The 22,095-nt window shown below is 41.1% G+C and overlaps 1 protein-coding gene and 1 non-coding gene across 4 annotated transcripts in view; one reads left to right on the top strand and one right to left on the bottom strand.

Annotated features, from left to right (window-relative positions):
* The window catches only part of DSCAM (DS cell adhesion molecule), an 827,811-nt gene that overhangs the window by 310,291 nt on the left and 495,425 nt on the right, over window positions 1–22,095 (top strand). The window lies entirely within an intron of this gene.
* Window positions 20,876–21,011, bottom strand: LOC112438126 (small nucleolar RNA SNORA51). Its single transcript, XR_003026606.1, has one exon. It is a non-coding gene; the product is annotated as a small nucleolar RNA SNORA51 (small nucleolar RNA).

The raw sequence follows: 22,095 nt of genomic DNA, 5'->3' as shown, positions 1-22,095 counted from the left end.
TCATAAAAAAATTTCACATACTATAACCTGGGAATATCCTAATTTCAATGAATAAAAAGCGTATGGCTGCCTGTTTAAATTTTGACTTTTAATGCAGAATGGTGGTATTTAGCTTTTACCTTCTATTTTATAAAATTCTGTTATTCCATAGGAGTAAAGTAGATGCAGATTTATCAAGTAAATTTTAAAATCTGTAGCCATTTTAAAATGAGATCATAGTTGCAGCACATCAGGTATTAGTAACAGAAGATTTATTTAAAAGAAAATCAAATGGATTTCCTTTCAGGGAAACCACTTGAAGAAGCTAGAATATTGAGAGTGATGACATGTTCCAATCATCTAAATAGGTTTTGAAGCTTCATTTTCAAACCTAGATGGAGGAAGGAAGAGATAGAAAAACAGAGGGCTGGATGGAAGGATGGATGGATGGATAGATGGGTGGCTGGCTGGATGGATGGATGGATGGACGGACGGACAGATGGATGAATGGATGGTTGGATGGATGGATGGATGGGCGGACAGATGGATGGAGGGTTGGATGGATGGTTGGATGGATGGTTGAATGGACGGATGGATGGAATGTATGGATAGATGGTTGGGGGTATGGATGGATGGTTGAATGGGTGGATGGATGGACAGACAGGTGGATGGATGGTTGGATGGATGGATGGGTGGATGGACAGACGGATGGATGGATGGCTGGTTGGATGGATGGATGGACGGACGGACGGATGATGGGTGGATGGATGGATAGATGGTTGGATGGGGAAATAGATAGGTGGATTCATTTCCTTTAACAATGCTTATATGTTGGTTTTGTGCATCAGATCTTTAGGAAATCAGAGAAAGAAACAATTTTCACATATATCCTGGAATATGCTAAATATTTTGTACATATATAGAGCAATGAAAAGGAAATTATTCTTACATGCATTCACACATGCCTGGATTCATCACACACATTGGCAGGAGGTAAGGATAGTTTTGATCATTTTTAAGCCAAGATAATGAGGTAGCATTTATCCTCTTTACAGTATCCTGAAATAATCTTAGGACCTACAGAATCCCTTTTCACTCAGATTCCCTGCTTTTGTGGACTAACTACAAGTGAAACATTTTTCCATTGAACTTGTAAAGTTAATTCAATTAAGTGACTTTATTTTAACACACGTCTGTCCAGGCTTCGGATGACTGTGCCATCCCTCACTGAGGCTCTCATGGTGGTCCCTGGGGCCCTGTGAAATGCCCAAAAGCGTGTACGCGCACACGCACACACACACACACAGAGCCTTGTGGCTGTTTTGAAGCACCACCCCTGCCAAAGTCCTACCCAGGGCCATTCCATTTGCAGGTTTCTCTAACCCCAAGTTCTCTCTACTCCAGGTCACCCCAGGCTCTCTCTCCCCAAGGTCACCCCAGGCTCTCTTGCTCTTTCCTTTGAGTCTCTGTGCTTATGTCCCCTCATCAGGATGCCCTTGGCCATCTTATATCAGCAGCATGCCCCCATCACCCATGATCTTCTTTCCCTGCTTTCTTTCTTGGTCCAGACCACTGAGCTAAAGCCCTCGGCAAGAACTGTCTGAACACTACGTATAAATCATGACCTGCGTGAGACATTTCTGACCACCTTTCCTTTATGTTTCCCTATAGCTTTCATTACCGCTGCACATACCCCATGCTTGCTTATTTATGTGTTGTTTTTTGCTTGCCTTCCATGTGTCTAGAACATTCATGTTGTCTGCTCATTCAGTGAGGCATCTCAGACACCTAGACTTGAAGTGATTCTGTCACAAAATAGTTCAGGGAAATCAGTCTGCAAGGAGGAAAAAGATGAATCTTTTATTTATTTTTTTAACTTGACGTCAGCAACTGTCTTATCTGATATTTATTAGTATTTCAGATTCATTGTTCATTTTTTGTTTTCCCCAGTAGTTTGAATTTTAAAGGAATTTCTTTGTATAAAGTATTTTAAACACCCTCTTTTATATAAAGAATTAAATCATAACATTGATTTAAAGCCATTTAATTTGTATGACCTCTTAAGCAGCCGTGAGAGCATAAAAGAACAGTGTATCAAAGCAAAAAGTAAGAACTCTTGAGTCTTTTGAAAATATTTACTTTGAACAGATGGCAGCTCCTTAAATGATGAGGCTTTGGAATCTGGGAGGTGGTCAGACCCCAGCTCTGCCTACTTGAGGCCACCCACATGTCGCTGGACCCACTGTGTGTCCTCCCCAAGCCCAGCACCTCATCTTCAAAGTGACACCCACAATAGACAGCTGTGCAGAGCATCAAGTGGGATGCTGGATGCAGAACCTGCCAAACATCACTGGTTGCTGATTTATGAGTTTAATTGAATTTCTGCTGCAAAAGAAGGAAAGGAATGGGGGCAAGACCTGCATTTTCCATGACAAGATTTGTGTTCTGATGGCAGGGAATGTGCTGCATGCCACCCACCTGTGATGCAACCACTCAGGAATGGGGACCAAACCTTTTTGCCCATCTCTCCTCCTTCCTTAAGGCTGAGCTGAGAGCTCTGGGTTGGAATTCCCTGTTGGAATCTGCTCTGTTCTTCCTTCACCCTTGCCCTGAGCAAGCTCACTGAGCAGCTGCCTCTCTGAGCCGGGAGCTGGGCCCAGTGGTGGAAATACTGACGTGGTCCCTGCCCATCAGTCTGCAGTGCAGAGGGGAAACACACCCAAGGCTACTGTGGGACCCTGGGGTGTGCTGGGTGCTGGAGAAGGACCGTGCAGGAGCTTGGGCATGTGGCTATAAGAAAGGACAGGTAAACGGAGACAGGGGTGAATGAAGAATGAGACAGGTGTGGTGGCTGGAACAGTGTACCCAGCAGAGGGAACCTGATCCCAGAGGGTGCATAATGCGCCTGAAACCGGCAGCAGCCTTGGGGAGAGGGAGGCAGATTCCAGGCAAAAGGCAAGCTGCAGGTGCCAGCAGGAACTGTAAACCACCATGTCCTGCAAGCCTTGGTGGTTTTGGCTCTGCTGGTGTTGACGAGACGCCAAGAAGGAGATTGTAGCTGGAGAGAGACAATCACGTTTTCAGTGTAAACTCTTATTCTGCCTGAGGTGTGGAAAATAGTCGTGGGAACGAGGCTGACCAACACCAGAAGCAGGGCACTCCTTGTCCATAGTTCAGTCGAGGGGAGTCTAGGGAAGCCTGAATGGATGGTTGGATGGATGGATGGTTGAATGGATGGACAGGCAGGGCTGAGAGATGTTATGGCAAAGAGGCATGTAGCTTTGGTGGACACCACGGATGTGGACAGAGTGAAGAAAACAGGGAGGATGTTGTGACTCCCTTATCGAGTGATGGGGTGGGTGGTGGAAACTGTGACTCTAGGAGGGGCCTGAGGAAATGTGGGTTTAGGGTGGAGAAAGGGTGGTTTGGTATTCCATAGGTGGATTCTGAAGTGTTCTGGGATTTCCAAGTGAGAGGAAAACTGTCTCTATAGATGAGAAAAAATATTTTCTTAGAGCATTTTAATGTGAAATAGAACTTATTTTAGGTTATTTGTCATTTTAAATTAGCCAAGCACTTGAGTCTTTCTATAGGGTGGATATGCAATGGCTCAGAATTTTCTTATCATGACACAGAATGGGATAGAGCATTTAATTTCAGTGTAAACTCAGTTCAAGACACCACCTTTTATCAGAGCTCCCAAAAGACAACTTGTAGACAACCAGTCAACTGAAGGGCTGAAAATTATTTTTTGTGAACATTTAAAAACTTTTTTTAACCTATAGTTTTGTTTATCAACAAAAGTCAAATTGAGAAAAGAGAGCTCATCAAATCTGTATGTGACTTAAACAATAAATGGAGTTTCAGTTCCTGGGTAAGAAAATTATTCTAAAAAGAAAACCAAATCAAGAGGAGTCAATGGTGTTTCTTTGTACTGAATTTGTGTCTGTCGTACAATGACCATGGAATGGTGCACTTGGTTTGGACAAGTCACTTCTGGGGGCAGTGTGGAGCTACAGCAGAGAGCAACTGAGATGTGAGCCCAGGGCAATTGCATAAGGTGTTCAGTTCTTATTATTTCATCATGTTAAGGCATCTCTTGAAATAAACAGCACCCTTAGAGTTAAAGCAATATATCTGTGACATAGAAATTGTTTCTCCAAAGTATTGCTGGGGTCAATGGGAAATAAGCAACGACAAGCCTGTTCCCATAAACTTTATTGCCTCCTGTAACTGACTTTCTAAGTAAATAAAGGTTCTTAGTTTTGCTTTTCTTGCAGAAAGGAAAGAAAGAGGGGTACCCGAGGGATAGATAGCCAAGAGTTATGCTAATTCTCTGACATTTTATAATAAAAGAGATTTCATCTAAAAAGAAAAGGAGGTTCTGAAGGTGGTTATGTACATTCTTCCAAACTCAAAGTCACGTCTGGAACATTCTTATATGGAAAGAGCTAAAAATACTTAAAAATTTATCTTGAACATTTCTCATCCAATCATATTACGGTCCAGGCAGGTGCTGATATGAGGGACATGATGGTGCAATATCCTTTGACAAGCAGAAGGGACTGTGAGTCTCTGAGGATGGGATGCAGACCTTTGATCTGCTCCATACCAACTATGAAGGAGGTCCATGTGCTTTTGAAACACGTTGTAAGGATCCAAGACTTTGCAGTTAAGGTTGCTCCTAATAAACACAAGCTAATAGTGCAAATATGATTCCTGTGCAAAGGTAAAACTATTTAACGGCCACTTTGTAATAGTAACATGTAAAACCAATGGCAGATGCATGCCAGCGCCTCTTAGCACTGGAGAGCACAGTGATCACTGCCTTACTGGAGAAACTTCCCAGAGGGGAGTGCCATGGAATGCTTTGAGGAAGAGGAGGGGCTAAAAATGGAAAGCCTAGGCCAGAAGCAGTGGCTTATGTCTGTAATTTTGGGAGGCTGAGGAGGGCGGATCACGAGGTCAGGAGATCTAGACCATCCTGGCTAATACAGTGAAATCCCATCTCTACTAAAAATACAAAAAAAATAGCCGGGGATGGTGGCACGCGCCTGTAGTCCCAGCTACTCGGGAGGCTGAGGCAGGAGAATTGATTGAACCCAGGAGGCAGAGGTTGCAGTGAGCCGAGATTGCACCACTGCACTCCAGCCTGGGCGACAGAGTGAGACTCCATCTCAAAAAACAAAACAAAACAAAAAAAAGTGGAAAGCCTGGACATTGCCAAAGACAAAATCTGTCTTTCATCCTGTCCATGAGGAGGCTCTGACTGCTGCTCACCTCGCTGGCTGCTGCTCTGTCTTTTATCCTCTAGGATTCTGAAAGCAGAGACAATGACTTAGCAGGTGAGTTACTGAGGCCAACTGAGCAAAAACAAAGGACAGATGGAGTACCTGGCAGTGGAGGAGTAGGGACGTATAAAGCCATCCCTCAAGGCTTGTGACCTTAAGGAATAGACCAGTTAGTTAGAAAGACAAGATGCACTTGTACAAAATTTACCAACAGTATGAGACTATGGTGCTAGCAAATGTCACAGACATGACGATTGAAGTAGAAGAAATTCTTGGTTCAAGGAAGAGCAATATCCAGTATTTACTGGAAGGAATATTTTAAATTAGTGCTGTTCTAGAAAATTCAGGGCAATGGCTATGCATTATTCTATTTATAAAACATTTCTACACACTCTAAATATGTATAATAATGTATAACAAAATAACAGGCCAGTAATTACTATAATAGAGTATAATATAGTATATTATGAGAACTGGAGGCCAAGTTCTCAGAGGAAGCCACTTTATTCCTTAAGTTAATATGATGAATCTCGCTTTGTGTCTCTTATGCCTTATTTGAGCCACACAGAGGAGGAAAGAGGAGAATCCCAACACATAGTAGATTCTTGAATTTCACCATTAAATATGGCTCAGGACTGTGGCTATGGCTGTGCTTATGTCATGGAGAGCTTTGTGAAATTAAATCAATGATAATTTATGAAGTCATCGTCAGAACATTGTAGAAATACTATGGTTTTGGGCACTGAACCACCCCAGTGTTGAAAGGTTTGCTTTTTGGCTTTGAGGTTTAAAAAGGAGCTGTGATATTTTGAGACACAGAGATGATGGATGGCAGCCAGACCAGGTTACCTTACATGGCAGAACTCCTGGAGATGACTAGTGGCATGATTAGAGCATCCGCTCCTGTTTCCACAGCTATGAGGCGGGTGGTCTTCAGATAAAAGGAGAGCCACATACAGGGTTTCTGTCTCAGGATTTCACCCACGGTTCTTCCTCCAGAAGCAAGGGTGAGCTTCATGTTTCCTTTGCACCAGTAGCAATGACAGCAGAAACAGGCACTGCAATGTAATTATACTGGATTTATTCCAGGGTGTATCTGTTATTTATTACTGTATAACAAACTACTTCAAAACTTAGTGGCTTAGAACAATGGCTATTTGCTAGTTCATGATTGTGTGAACTGGCAATTTAGGCTGAGCTCAGTTGGGTGGTTCTTCTGCTGTCAGCTAGGTTCAGTCATGAGTTTATGAGCAGCTGCCTGCCAGGGAGGTGGCTCTTCTCCTGGGGTTGGTTGCCAGCTATGTGTTAGGAAGATAAGGAGAACTGGATCATTGTTTCCTGTTGTCCAGCAGGCAACCCTAGACTACCTCACATGGTAGCTCAGTAGGTTTCAGAGAGAGAGTGTGCAGAAGCTTAGACTCAGTGCTGGTACACAGCAACTTCTTTCACATTCTATGGGCCAATGTGAAATACAAAGATGCCCCATGTGGCTAGAGTGGAGAAGAAGGCTATGGGACTTGATAGCAGGAGTTGTGAAGATCATTGTAAAGGCTATGATACTTGGAGACATGGAGGATTATGGCTATTTTTGGCATCTACCATACATGGGGTAGTTTTTGTCTGAAGGCAGTGTGGCTGGAAGCATTTAGAAAGTGAGAGCTTCACCTGTATGTCCATATAGGGACACTATCAGGAATAGGAAGGTCAGAGAAAAATGGAGCTTAACAGAGCAAATGCCCTAAAGAGACACAGAGGACAGAGCCACCTGCTTGGAAAGATCAGAGGGATGGAACAGCAGGGCAGGGACTTTAAGCCACACCAGGCAGTGCAAATGCTGCTAACTTTGCAGGGGCTCAGGAACACAGGCCAGGGAAGCACCTTGACCTCCTGGCTCCAAAGCTCTGAGCATCATTCTTAGAAATAGCTCCCCTGCCAGCATATTTTGTACCACTGAGAAAGTGACTCAGGATCAAATCCAGAGCTCTGTTTTTTTTTCTTGATTAACTAATTGATTTTGACAAATAAAAGTGCCCTGTATTTAAATTATATAACACAATGTTTTGATATATGTATATACTGTGAACTGATTGCCACAATCAAGCTAACTAATGTATTCAGGCCTCTGTTGAAGTGCCCTAATGGTTCTCTTCAAACTGCTGCAAAAATCTGATAAGCAAAGTTCCTGGCCAGCCCGAAGTTACCTCGAGGGCTCTCATTATCTCCCTGAATCCCACCCCCCGGCCACACCTACCATGCCATCTCTCACCCCATCCTCTTTTGGCAGATGTCCTTGTCTTCTACACACCTGAAAAGGGGAAGGCATCCAGTTTCATATTCTCATTGCAGCTCCTGTGTCAGTTAAGGCTTGGATGGAGCCCTCTGAGTAGCCTTCACCCCCTTCTCCCTGAATAAGCCAAATAAAAGTGGGTTTCATTTGAGGGAGTGACATGTCCCTGAAAGGCTTGGCCTTGTGGTAAGTCACAAACAAGTCATGAACAATATTCCCACCTTCTCCTCTCTGCTAAGTACTTGCCCTGAAAAAAACTAAGTTCTGCAAAGTGCTCAGAGGGTTTATGTGTGAACCACCCAGCTGGAGGCAGAGTTATAGCTCTGCCTCTGGGGGCCAGCTTCAGCTGGGAGGTTGATGGGAGCCTCCGAGGCTGGGCTCCCCGAGAAGCAAGATCCTAGACAAGAATTTGAGTGTAAGGAACTTCTTTCAGAGGCAGGCCCAGAAAGTATCCTAGGAAATTGGGGAACGGACATGGGAAAGAAAAGAAGTCAGTAGAGAGGGTGTTGTCCAGCAGTTTATTGGTGTGGGAAACTGGGGTTCAGTCCCACCTGGGGCCCCCGAGAGATTTGGTACAGTACACTTCAAATGATCATGTCTGAGGTACCAGGAGCCCACCTTATCTATGGCTGAGGTCTGTTCATGCTCTGTCTTGTTTGCTGGCCAAGAGAAGGTTCTCAAATGGAAGGCCACAGGGGTTTTCAGTAGGAGCCCTCTTGGCTGAGACTGAAATGAGGGTACCTCAAAACATTAAGTGAATTTTCTGAGACCATATAGCTGGGAGCTGAGTCTTTCTAATTTTAAAGTCCTTGTTCTTTAACAGGAGAAAAGAGAAAATGGTGACAAATAAGTAGTTTCTTGGATCCAAGACATTGAGAGTGGCTATTTCCTCCTTGCACAGAAGGCTTCTTGATGGAAACCAAATTACTCTGGAAAGTTACTAGTTTTAATATCTTAGCAAATCATTTGATACATTCACGGAAGTGTTTATCAGCAATATATAATTGTTCTTCTCACTTAAAGAATGTTTGTTTCATGACTTTGGAGATCTGTAACACAAAGACCCACTTTGTATGATGAACCCCCGTGGTGTAGCTGCTTACAGGGCCCTCACACACACTCTTTTGGTCCCTGACCACATCTGTTTTAACCTGGTTCTGACTATACCACTGTCCACTGCTAGACAGAAAAGAGGAAGACATGCCTCATTCTCCAAAAACTGGAGGAATGGCATCATTTTCAAGTTTAGTTTTTGTTGTTTCCAAGTATATTTATGTAATGCTGTATTATATGTATATACTTGCCATGAATTAAATACATCACAAATAAAATCCACTTTTAGGACTCAACAGTATGTAAAAACACAAGTAGTATGAACAGATTTATTTATAAAGTTATGATGAGCCTTTCTGAAATCTTTCTAGCATATCACTGGTGTAAATGTCATGGGAATTGAAAATAATGTATTTGAATTTCACAGTCTTCTGTGAATGGATTTTTTTTTTTTTTTTTTTTTTTGAGACTGAGTCTCACTCTGTTGCCCAGGCTGGAATGCAGTGGCGTGACCTTGGCTCACTGCAACCTCCACCTCCCGGGTTCAAGCAATTCTCCTGCCTCAGTCTCCTGAGTAGCTGGGATTATAGGTGCATGCCACCACGCCTGGCTAATTTTTGTATTTTTCAGTAGAGACAGGGTTTCACCATGTTGGTCAGGCTTGTCTTGAACTCCTGACCTCATGATCCGCCCACCTCGTCCTCCCAAAATGCTGGGATTACAGCTATGAGCCACCACACCCGGCCCTGTGAATTTTTTAATACTGCATTTCCCAAAAAGAATTTGTCTTTCTCTACTTTTTAAAAAAAGTTTTCCCTGAGTCTATTATAAAGTCATTCTTGACCAGCAAACTCAAGCAAAAAAAGAATGAATTAGTTGACTTGTCCAGATTCTATGTTTAGCAGACATGTGTACCAAGAGTTTGTATTGATTGTTAATACATGATAACACAGAAAGCGCTGAAAAATCTTAACTCTATGTAAAGTGTTTATATATGTATATAAGCATTTAAGATTTTATGTAATATAACTTTTTCTATTCAACCTTTTAAGGAATATCTAATATTTTAAATTATTTTATCAAGCAAAGAAAAAGGACAAGTTTAAAAATAAAAACATAGAAAAGGAAAAAAAAGAGAATTATCCTGTGGTGTTCTCTCATTAACGAAAAATAAAGGTTTCGGAAAATCTGTTAATTTTCCAAATTTTAGATTTGTATGTGCTATTAGATTGGAAAATGACAGATAAAAATTTTGAAAAATTTGTTCATGAAAATTCTAACTTTAAGTTGCTCATGATCTAAATTTTCTTAGCTCTCATGAGATCTGGTTGTTTAAAATAAATAAATAAATAAATTTTCTTAAGGACCCAACTGCCACTAAGATTGTTTAAATGGTAGCTACTGGCATTTTTTGTTATAGCCGAATTTCTTTCATCAAATCAAGCTCACACATTCACTCAAGTTCTTAAGATACTGTTGAAATGGGAAAAGTTCCTTTGTCCCCCTCTCAGGTTGTGTGATGGGGGTGTGGCTCGTGTTTTCGGTGCCTCACTGCTCAAACTTTCAGGAAGGGGCATACAGACAGGCAGGCTGTGGTGACTCCAACCCCATGGCAGCGTCTAGAGGTGAATGTTTACAGCTCCTGAGGCCCCAGTGTGTGTGTGTGTGTGTGTGTGTATGTGTTTGTGTGTTACTGTGTGCTCTATTGGTTTAGCATGTGCAGGTGGCTTGTACGTATCAGATCAATTAGACTCCTGCCTTATCACAAGGACAGAGGGCTTTTCTGTATCCCAGGATTTCTTGCTTTGCTGTACCAGAAGAATCAGATCACACCTGGGCTTGGAGAATGAGTGCAAGGTTTTGTTAAGTGGAAGAAGCTCTCAGCAGATGGGGGAGCCAGAAGGGAGATGAAGTGGTAAGGTGGTTTTCCCCTGGAGTTGGGCCGCTCAGCCACCAGGGCTCTCCTCCCTCTGCCTCCCCGAAACTCTGTGGCATTCACCGGTCAATGGCCTGCTGGCCTGCTGGCTTCTGTCGGTGTGCTCTTACGCCGGTGCATTCCTCCCGAAGTCCAGCCACTTGTGTCTTTTTCCACTGATGTATTCCTCTCAACATCCAGCTGCTTGTGTGTGTGCCCGCTAGAGTCTCGGGGTTTTTATAGGCACAGGATGGGGGCATGGCAGGCCAGAGTGGTCTTGGGAATTGCAATATTTGGGCACAAAAACAGAAATGTCTGCCTTCACCTAGGTCCGTGGGCACAGGCCTGGGAGTAGAGCCCTAGTCAGGGACCACACCCTCCTCTACCCAACACTTCCCTGCCCGCTTCTGTATCACTATTCCTTCATTAATTAGAAAGTATGCATTTTTTAAAATTATGAAGTGTCTAGGTGTCTGCCAGCATTACTCAATAGGAAACTCCAATAGAGGAATAAAGTTATTTCTCCAAGGTCAACAAAATTAATAAATACAAAGCCTTCATCACCAGAGCCGTGGTGAAGAGCTCTTTGCACTATGTGTAATCGAAACATGAAATCAACAATTTATTTACCTTCAGTGTAAATTGTTCATTGAATGTCATTATGTTGTCGATTATTGATTCCTACCACATGTGACAATTACATGTGCTTCTGCCTTCCCTGCCCTGAGTACCAGGCTGCTTTCAACTCTGGGCAGCAAGGTGGCAAGATAGAGTTGATGGAGTTGCGAATGGAAACAGGAAGATTTGGCATCTGAATCTCGAAAACTCTTGACGAAAATTCTCTTTAGATACAGAGATTTGATAACTTCTTAAAGCGAAGTTTGTTTTGCTCATGACGATCACACCTATCAGCTGATCAATTCTGTTTCCCTTTCAAGGAAAAAAATATGTATCCTGCATCAGCAAGGATTCATGAACTAAAGGACTCACAGAGTAGAACTCTCCACTTTTGAAACTGAGGAGCCAAGGCTCAAAGAGAAAACGTGACCTAGATTTAGTCATTATTTATTGTTTTAAAGGGGGGACAATCAAATTAATGAAGGCAGTTAAAAATACATTGCATTCTTATTAAATACATTTTGTAGGATTTATGCCTGATGATCATGAACATCAAATCTGACTTTCCTGTTGAGCAAAATGAACTATAATCAAGTGGAACGAATTGCTTTGCTATTATCCCTTGTTGTGGATTTGTGTCAGCACATGGTAACTGAGCTGAAATGGGCTTTGTTTGCTTAGCTCTTCTCCTAAGGAGAACAACACCATTTACTCTGAGTTTGTACTGGGTTTCTGTCTACTAACTACTTATATTGGCCTTACTTTAATAAAGATTTCTATCTCACTCCTTAATACAGCACATGCCAATGGGAAACACATACCTTATGCCTAGCTTTGTTCTGTAGCAGAGTTTCTCAACCTCAACCCATTGACATTTTGGGCAAAATAATTCTTTTTCTCGGGGAGGGAGTGGCGAACTGTCCTATGCATTTTTAAATATATTTTTTAAAAAGTTTAATTGACACACAATTATTGTACCTATTTATGGGGCACAACGTAATGTTTTGAAACGTGTATACGTTGTTTAATGATCAAATCAGGATAATTAGCATATCCATCACCTCAAACATTTATCATTTCTTTCTGGGGAACATACAAAATCCTCTATGACAGCTATTTTGAGATGTGCGTACCTTGTTGTTGACTGTAGGTGCCAGACTGTGCAACAGAACGCCAGCACTTCTCCTTTCTCATCGTTAACTTTGCACCCATTGACCCTCCACTCCCCATCTCCCTATTCCTACTCCTTACCCCATTCTATTCACTATTTTTATAAGATTGACTTTAGATTTCACATATGAGTGAAAACGTGATATTTGAGGGGTTAATATTCAGAATACATAAGGAACTCAAACAGATCAACAGCAAAAAGACAGTAAGCAAAAAAAATTAAAAAGAAGATATACAAATGGACAACAGGTATATGAAAACATTCTCAGCATCACTAATCATCAGATAAATGCAAATCCAAACCACAATGAGGTATCACCTCACTTCAGTTAGAATGGCTATTATCCAAAAGACATAATAAGATAACAAGGGTTGCTGAGGATGTGGAGAAAGGAAACCCTTACACACTGTGGGTGGGAATATAAATTAGTAAAGCCATTATGGAAAAAAGTATAGAAGTTTCTCAAAAAACTAAAAGTGGACCTACCATATGATCCAGTACTTTCACTCCTGAGTGTACATCCAAAGGAAATGTCCTGTGTATTTTAAGATGTTTAGCATTATCCCTGGCCTCCACCCACTAGATGTCAGTACCACCCACCCTCTCACTCCCAGTTGTGACAACAAAGAATGTCTCCAGGCATTACCAAATGTCATCAGAAGGTCAAAAATGACCCCGGTTGAGAAATACTGTTCTACATACAGTAGGGATTCTTGAATTATTGTAAAACACAGAAAGAGTGCTTTTAAGTTGTTTGAAATTTTATTTTATTAGAATCTATGAAAGTATTTTTAAATTGTTAGCGATACATAATATTTGTACATACTTACAGGGTACATGTGATATTTTTAAGCAAACAAGCAAAGGCCATTTAAGCTCAATTCTCATGTGCTAACTCAAATACAATGATTTGCAATTCCTTATATACACACTACATCACACTACATATGTTTTCTATTTATTTATTTATTTTTAGAGAGAGAGAGTCTTGTTCTGTCACCCAGGCTGGAGTGCAGTGGCACAATCTCGGCTCACTGCAACCTCCACCTTCCAGGTTCAAGCAATTCTCCTGCCTCAGCCTCCTGAGTAGCTGGGACTACAGGCACACAGCACCATGCCTGGCTAATTTTTTTATTTTTAATAGAGATGGGGTTTCACCATGTTGGCCAGGCTGGTCTCGAACTCCTGATCTCGTGATCTGCCCGCCTCGGCCTCCCAAAGTGCTGGGATTACAGGTGTGAGCCACCGTGCCCGGCCACACACTACATAACTTTTCATCCATTCTCACGTTAGTGTTTGTGTTTTATTTCCTCCTCAAGAATCTATAAAATATAAAAATATTTAATGCATTTAAATTGTTGACAGCAATCTTTGATTCTGAAATACTTTCATGAAAAGCATATTTTCTGGAAGATAATAGCATTGCATTGAATCCTGCTCCTCTTAATTGACTTGCTATAATTATTGCAGAGAATTATTTTCTCTTGAAGAAAGATGGTATTTAAAGTAAGGTATAACTACTGACCTGTGTGCCTCTAGAATGAGAGCAAGTAAGTATACCACCAAAAGTCAACTGGAAGTTGGTAGTTTTATGGCTCCTACAATTTATTCTAGGAGAAATTTATTCCACTATTGCAAGCTAATCTACTTCACATACAATTTAGGGCAAATGAATTATGTCATTAAGGAAACATATTCATTTAGAGTTGTTAAATGCCTTCTAATAGATGCAAGATCTGAAATAATATAAATATATGCTTATACTAAGAGTCAGGGGCAACAAATTTTAGAGTCTAGAATGTTATAAGAAGGAAGGTCAGGCCGGGCGCGGTGGCTCACGCCTGTAATCCCAGCACTTTGGGAGGCCGAGGCGGGCGGATCACGAGGTCAGGAGATCGAGACCATCCTGGCTAACACGGTGAAACCCCGTCTCTACTAAAAATACAAAAAATTAGCCGGGCGTGGTAGCGGGCGCCTGTAGTCCCAGCTACTCGGGAGGCTGAGGCAGGAGAATGGCGTGAACCCGGGAGGCGGAGCTTGCAGTGAGCCGAGATCGCGCCACTGCACTCCAGCCTGGGCGACAGAGCGAGACTCCGTCTCAAAAAAAAAAAAAAAAAAAAAAAAAAAAAAAAAGAAGGAAGGTCATGTGTTTTATGATTTGATTTAAACTACCCTAGTGATTCAAGTTACCTAGAACCAATAATCAACAGGGTATTTTATATGTGTATGGACACACACACACACGCACACACACACACACACAGAGTGAGAGAGAGAGAGACTTAAAGAAATTGGCCCACACAATTGTCCAGCTGGCATGTCTGTAATCTGTAGGGCAAAGCAAGAGGCTGGAAGCTCAAGAAGGATTTCTATTTTTATGTTATGGTCTTGAGTCACAATTTCTCCTCTGGGTGTCTTAGTCTATTTGGGCTGTCACAGCAAAAATACCATAAACTGGGTGGCTTGTAAACAATAGAAATTTCTTCCTCACACTACTGGAGGCTGAAAAATCCAAGAATAAGGCACCAGCACATCCAGTATCTGTTGAGGAACCACTCCCTGGTTCATAGACAGCGCCTTCTTGCTTTATCCTCAGATGGCCAAAGGGGCAAGGGGTCTCTCTCAGGTGTCTTTTAAGAGTGCACAATACCGTTCATGAGGGCTCTCAAATCCCCACCTCCTAATACCATTACCTTGTGGGTAAGAATTTCAACACAAATTTTGGGCAGATACAATAATTCAGACCATAGCACTGAGACTTTTTTTCATAAGGTTCTCAATTGAGTGGATTGTAGATGTTAACCATATCTACAAAACACCTTCACAGCAATACCCAGATTAGTGTTTGATGAAATAACTGGGTATTATTACAGCCTAGCCAAGCTCACACATAACACTCACCGTCATATATTTACACATGCCTAGGAAGAGTAAAATAAAGGGTTATCTGGACATTTTCTTGAATTACCAGATTCATAAATACAGTTATGTACCACATAGTGACATTTCAGTCAACATCGGACTACATGTATGACAGTAGTCCCATAAGATTATAATACCGCATTTTATTGTACCACTTTTATGCTTGGTATATTTAGAAATGAAGTACTTAACATTATGTTCCAATTACCTACAATATTTATGCAGTAACATGCTGTATGGGTTAGTAGCTTAGGAGCAATAGGCTACACAGTAAAGCCTAGGTGTGTAGTAGGTTATGCCATCTAGGTTTGCATTAAGCACACTCTGTGGTGTTTGCATGATAATGAAATTGCCTAATGACATACTTATCAGAACATATCCCACTGTTAAGCCATGCACAGTTGTATCATGATGGATGGATGTTCTTCCTATAACTCAAGTAAAATTTTAAGGTTTTAGGTGGTGTGTGTGTATATATATATATACACATACACATACATATACACATATATACATGTATATATATGTGTGTGTGTATGTATATGTGTGTGTGTGTGTGTATATATATATATATGGGCAAACTGCATTGAAAATATGTGCAGATGGTCTGCGGGGCTCTTTGACAGACTGGCTGCCACATGTCAGCAGATGACTGGGCTTGTGCCTCACCCAGCAAGACAGGACACATCTCAGGCCTTCAGGGTCTCTTGCAAATGGTCAGAACTCAAGGGTCCATTGGAATGCACACACAGATTCCTATTGAATTGGAATATCGGCTATTCACTTTGTGTTTAGGAATACTCGGTATGAGGTTCACTAATACCCATCATGGAGGTTCTATGTGCCCTCCTTGGTCCCCTGTGTCCCTGGACCCAAGGTGTGCCCACCCTCTGCATGAAGCACCCATGTCTCTGTGAACCAAGAGTCTGCAGAGGCCAGAAAAGCATGGGACCCAGAGGTTGGCATTTGGGCTAAAGCTCATACTCAGAGCCATGTGCAGGGCCAAACAGGTGATGAAAAATGAGAGCACTGGGCTGGAACCAGGCTGAACTCAGGAACAGGCAGCAGCAGCAAATTTCCAGTAATGAGAGTCTGCCAGGGACACAGCACTGTCACTTTCCTCCTGCCACCTCAAGAGTTAAGCCTAGGGACAGCTGCAGGTCTCAGTGCCCACAGCAGCACCCCAGAACTACATTCCAAAGAGGGGATCAGAGAGGAAGCACTTTGGTTTTTTACACAGCTCCTATTTATGTGTTCTTATGACATGCACTGTCCTGTTTTCATGGTTTTGTTGAAGTTCCAGGTAGAATGGGCTAATGCACATTAAGACTGAAAACAGAATGTTAAATGGCATCATAGACATATTAGAAAAGGAGGGCTTAGAGATTACCTGAGTCAACCTTGTGTGAAAACTGAGAAAAAGGAGACCCTAACAATGTTATATGGTAGGCTGCAAAGGCTGGCTTTGGGTCCCAGAAGAAAATATGCGTGTCTGTGTGTGTGTGTGTGTGTGTGTGTGTGTGTGTGTGTTGCTTGTGTGTGTGTATAGATGTGTGTATGTGGGTATATGTGTGTGTGTATATATATATGTATATACAGAGAGAGTATATAAGGTGAATATGTACATTTGCATTTATATATAAATATATAAAAACATAAATATAAATATATAAGGTATATATATACACACATAAGGTGTGTGTGTGGATGCATATATATGTGTGCATATATATGTATATGCAGAGAGAGAGTATATGAGGTGAATAGGTACATTTGTATTTATATGTAAATATATAAGGTATATATATATACACATAAGGTATGTGTGGGGGTATATATGTGAGTGCATATATATGTAACATATGTATATATATACACAGAGTATATAAGGTATATATATACATATGTTAGTATGTAAGGTATATATATGGTGTATATATGTATATATAATATGTATATTTACAGAGAGTAAGGTGAATATGTATATATAAATATATAAGGTATGTGTGTGTGTGTGTGTATATATATATATATATGGTGTGTGTGTGCGCATGTGTGTGTATCCGGATTTGCTACTGTCTAATGAATAAACAAGATCCAGATTTGAAACACAATAGTGTATATGAATGTTATCAGAAAAAGCCCATCAAATTTCTCCCACACTGGGGCACTGCAGAGTCCTTCCCTTCTCGAATGTTCTCCCTGGCACTTGTGTTTCTCTCCTTCCTGACCTCTGCCTAGTCGCAGATAGAGATGGATTTTGACAGAACCGGGAAGAGTTGTTCTATATCCATGGCAACGTCAATTCACATTCTGCAGGTACATTGGCCGCCACTGCCTAAATGAAGGCTCCTCAAGGCTCTGTGTGTTGCCGTGCCTGGCCAAAAATAACTTGGCATGCCACCGTTCCTCACAGCCCCATGGAGAGAGGCATTAAACTGACTGGATGCCAACTGTCAACTCTGTTCCTGTCTTCCTGCTAAAGAGGAAGAAACAGGAACTGCCAGTGTTTTGGGGGAGGGGAGCCAGGGAGGCTGCTACATTGTTTCCATGGTCTGAGAAACATCGCCTTTCCTCTGTTGAATGGAACATGAAATACATTCTTACTTGTTCACCCCAGGGGCACCAGATAATTTGTATTTCAGCAGAAGTATTATAATTACATAGTTTAGAGTTAGAATTAATTAGCATTTGGGGAAGTAGTGATAAAACCAAGCAGTTATTAAAAAATTAATTTTAATAGAGGTCAGTTTGGAGAGAGTGCTTGGTTTTCTTTTGAAAGATTTGTGTGTGTGTGTGTATGGTGGGGGAGATAAAAGAATAAAATTATTAAATGATCCTTTAATCAATCTGAAATGTGAACCACCTTATCATTAGATGCTACCACTGGATGTTAAAATCCAAATTAGTGGCACACATGCAGAACATATTTCAAAATAAGTCAAGAGTTAGGTGAATCTTTGAGGGTTATCTATGAAAAAAAAGAAAGTTTTGTAGAGTCCTTTAAAAAGTATATCATGTTCCCAAGAATGTGGGTCATAACAACCTTCTTGACGTTAAACATAGTCAAGAATGATTTCATGTATTATACTAGACACATGAGATACTTAATAATAATTAAATATTGTTTGAAGAATAATTTTTGAAATCAGTTAACATTGCCTACGAGTGCGCTGAGTGTGAAGCTCTCCTGGGAGGGCTTGTGCACCCGGGAATAAAGTTGAATCTGCCCTCATGAGGCTTTTACTTTGTTTTGAGTGAGGAGTCAGAAAAGACTGTAATTTTTAAGAGTATTTTTACCTTCAATTGGAGTTTTACAACACTCCTCTAAGTTCTTAAAATCAAAGACCATCACAGTTAAATTTTAATTTTTTTCTGAAATTGATCACCGTTCCGTGGTTGTATAAAAGACTGTCCTCGTTCTCAGAAGATAATGTTGAAACCTTTGGGGAGAAAGAGACATCATGTATGCAATTTACTCTCCAATTGTTCAGCAGTAACAATAAGTGTTTTCATTAGAATGAGAAAAAGGGAAAGCAATGGAGAAAATGAGGCAACTTGTTATCAAGTGGTGAGTGGAAGTGGAAGGTATGCTACAGTTACTGTATTATTCGTATAACTGTTCCTTCGTTTATATATTTTTTTCAAAACAATAAGTTAATGTAGTCTATAGCTTTAGGCAAAAACTCTTTTTCAAGGAAAAGGAGCAGTGTGCAAAAGTTATTTTTATTTTTTCTTAAATGAATTCGCAGTCTTTTTGAAAATCTGGAACGTCAACACTTGTAAATGTATACTTCTTTAGTTTTCAGATTATAGTAGGAATTACCCTACTAATATTCTGAAATAAGAAGTAGCCTTTACTGATGTACCAATATTTTTAAGCAGTGCCAATTTCTAAGTAATCTTTTCTTAACTTCGCTTCTGAAAATTTGAAAACTGTCCTTTCGTCACAAGCTATAGGCTGCATTAGTTTAGCTTTTCCTTTTCCTTCCAAGACAACACCCTTGCCGCAGTTTGGGGCCAGAATGATCAGCTGACCCATTCCACATCTTTATACTCTAAATCAAAGTTGTTCCCTTTAAAGAGCTCATTGGAGAGGAATATGTGGGATTTGATAAGCTCCGTTGATGGTTTAATAATTATGAATGTTTAACAGACATTATACATTTATCCCACATTTACTAGTATAAGAGCGAAAATAAGGAATGAAAGCAAATTGTTCTGCAGGGTCCATTTGTGCAGGCTATTATGCCCCATAAAGAAAAAAAATCTTTCATAAAGGATCGTTAGTTTTTTCATCTTATTTACACCATTAGATGTTGCTGCAGAACATTAGAATATGCACTGGTGCAACATGAATAGTCTGTCTGCTATTTATTGCATAATCCATTTTATGCAATGTCAAAAAGGAAAACAACCAAAAATACAGGGTTTATTTTAAATTAGGAGATAAGTTCTGACTTTCTGATGTGCTAAGTTGAAGCCTGGAGCATTTTCTCGCTAATCCAGTGTGAGTTTCTAACAGTGAGCCCTGTTTTAAGAGGAAAAAGGGTGATGTAGTCCAATTAATAAGATGGCCTTGTTCATTTTCCCTGGGATGATGAAGCATTGGATGGCTCCCTGGCTCAGTGAAAACAGGGTGGAAAAACGTTGATCCAGGAATTGTAAATTGAGCATGCAGGGCTCTGCAACAGCTTTCCTATACTTCTTTGGGAATAAGGAGTAGGGTTCACCATACCTGTCCAGTTTTCTTTGCACTTGCCACTGTTTCTCTTAAATTGTTTTGGGAGGTTGCTTTCATTTTGGCACATTTTTGACGAAAAATGTGTGCCTCCAAGTTCATGCCCAGGTTGTCTGTCCTGATCACACAAATGGCCTTGGAGGTTCCTTATGAATTCTGTATGCAATCTGTCACTGCATTGCTTATGTAGCAGTTTTGAGTGCAAAGCCTTGAAAATTAATGAAGTGCCTTTCTATTTTCTGTTCCAATCTGTGATCTGGTGCCTGGAGGATATTTTGACTATTTTTGACTTCACTTGTTTTTGTTGTTGTTGTTGTTGTTACATACAGTTTTTTTATTTTTAAATTCTCTCTCTAATATGTTATTTTGCTTTTATTCTGTCCATTCATTCAACACCATGTTGACATAGTTTGGATATTTGTCCCCACAAATCTCATATTGAAATTTGGCCCCTAATGTTGAAGGTGGGGCATAGTGGAAGGTGTTTGGGTCATGGGGAAAGATTCCTCATGTATAGCTTGGTGCCGTCCCTGTGATAATGAGCGAGTTCTTTTTCTATTAGTTTATGCAAGAGCTGGCTGTTTAAGAGAGCCTGACACTTCCTGCCATCACTCTTGCTCCTTCTCTGGTTGGGTGACCCACCTGCTCCCTTTTCACCTTCCACCATGATTTGAAGCTCCCTGAGGCACTCACCAGAAGCAGATGTTGGTGTCATGCTTCTTGTACAACCTACAGAACCATAAGCCAAATCAATCTTTTCTTTGTAAATTATCCAGCCTCATGTATTCCCTTACAGCAGCACCAAACAGACTAAGACATATATGCATAGTTGTGTTCTTAGATTTTGTTGTTGTTGTTCCCAAGATAGATTTTCCTTTCTTTTTTTCTTTTCTGTTCTCCATGTCTCTTCATTCATATTACAGATGAGGCACAGGACCTGGGCTGAAGTATGTACGGGGTAGGTAGGTTATGTTCTCTCCTCTTTCTATGCAGTCGATGTAAGAATCCCAGCACTTTGGGAGGCCAAGGAGGGCGGATTACCCGAGGTCGGGAGTTCAAGACCAGCCTGACCAACATGGAGAAACACTGTCTCTACTAAAAATACAACAAATTAGCAGGGCGTGGTGGCACGTGCCTGTAATACCAGCTACACGGGAGGCTGAGGTAGGAGAATCGCTTGAATACGGGAGGCGGAGGTTGCGGTGGGCAGAGATTGCACCATTGCACTCCAGCCTGGGCAACAAGAGTGAAACTCTGTCTCAAAAAATAAATAAATAAATAAATAAAAATAAAAATTAGTGGAGGAAATGGGCAAGCATTGAAGCTGAGAACTTTCTATGGTCCTTTCCCTTCCCTGCAGTTCTGGGAATGGCCACTAGGGACGCAGTTGTGCTGTTAATGGGTCTCAGGGGAGGCCTTGCCCAGGTGTGAACAAGGGAGGTTAGAGCACTATTACTCTTATGGCACATAACTATACAGTACTATAAATTTACTATGATAACTTCACTGAGCAACGGTACAAATCGACAAATGGACAACAGTTTCTATCATTGATTAATCAAATAGTCAGAAGTCAATAATCTGCTAAGAGTATTCTGACCTCTACTGGCCCTTGGCAATAGATGGAGACAGAACAGTGCCACAAACGTGAAGACAGCCTCCCACTCTCTCCTCTCCCACTTCTCCTACAGGCTTTGAGGATCACCACGTTTCACTCCTTCATTCACATGTCTCTGACATTTTAGAGTCCAGAACATCACAAGATACCCATAATTTCCAATCACGTGAAGTAATAGAGATAAGATTTAGTAGGAGAGTAAACCTACCTCTGTCCTTGCTGTTGTATCCCCAGTGTGCAGTGGGGTGACTTCCCAGAGTAGGTGTGAAGTCAGTGTTTGTGGAATAACAGATATGAAAGAAAATAGACTCAGTTTTGTAAGAAAGAACAAGGTTCACTCAGGATAAAATGGGCAAGGGAATTTCTTCTTATGTGTAATCACTGAATCATGCATAATTGGAAGGGAAAGATCACTGCTACGTTAATTTCCTCCTGCAAACACACACACTCTCTTCTTGCAAAACAGTGTAACCTATCTCCCTTGCCTTTCTCATTGGAGA

Source organism: Pan paniscus, chromosome 22 (genome assembly GCF_029289425.2).
Source record: "Pan paniscus chromosome 22, NHGRI_mPanPan1-v2.0_pri, whole genome shotgun sequence".
NCBI classification, from domain to species: Eukaryota; Metazoa; Chordata; class Mammalia; order Primates; family Hominidae; genus Pan; species Pan paniscus.
The sequence above is the reverse complement of the archived record's forward strand: the minus strand, read 5'-3'. Positions and strand labels throughout refer to the sequence as shown.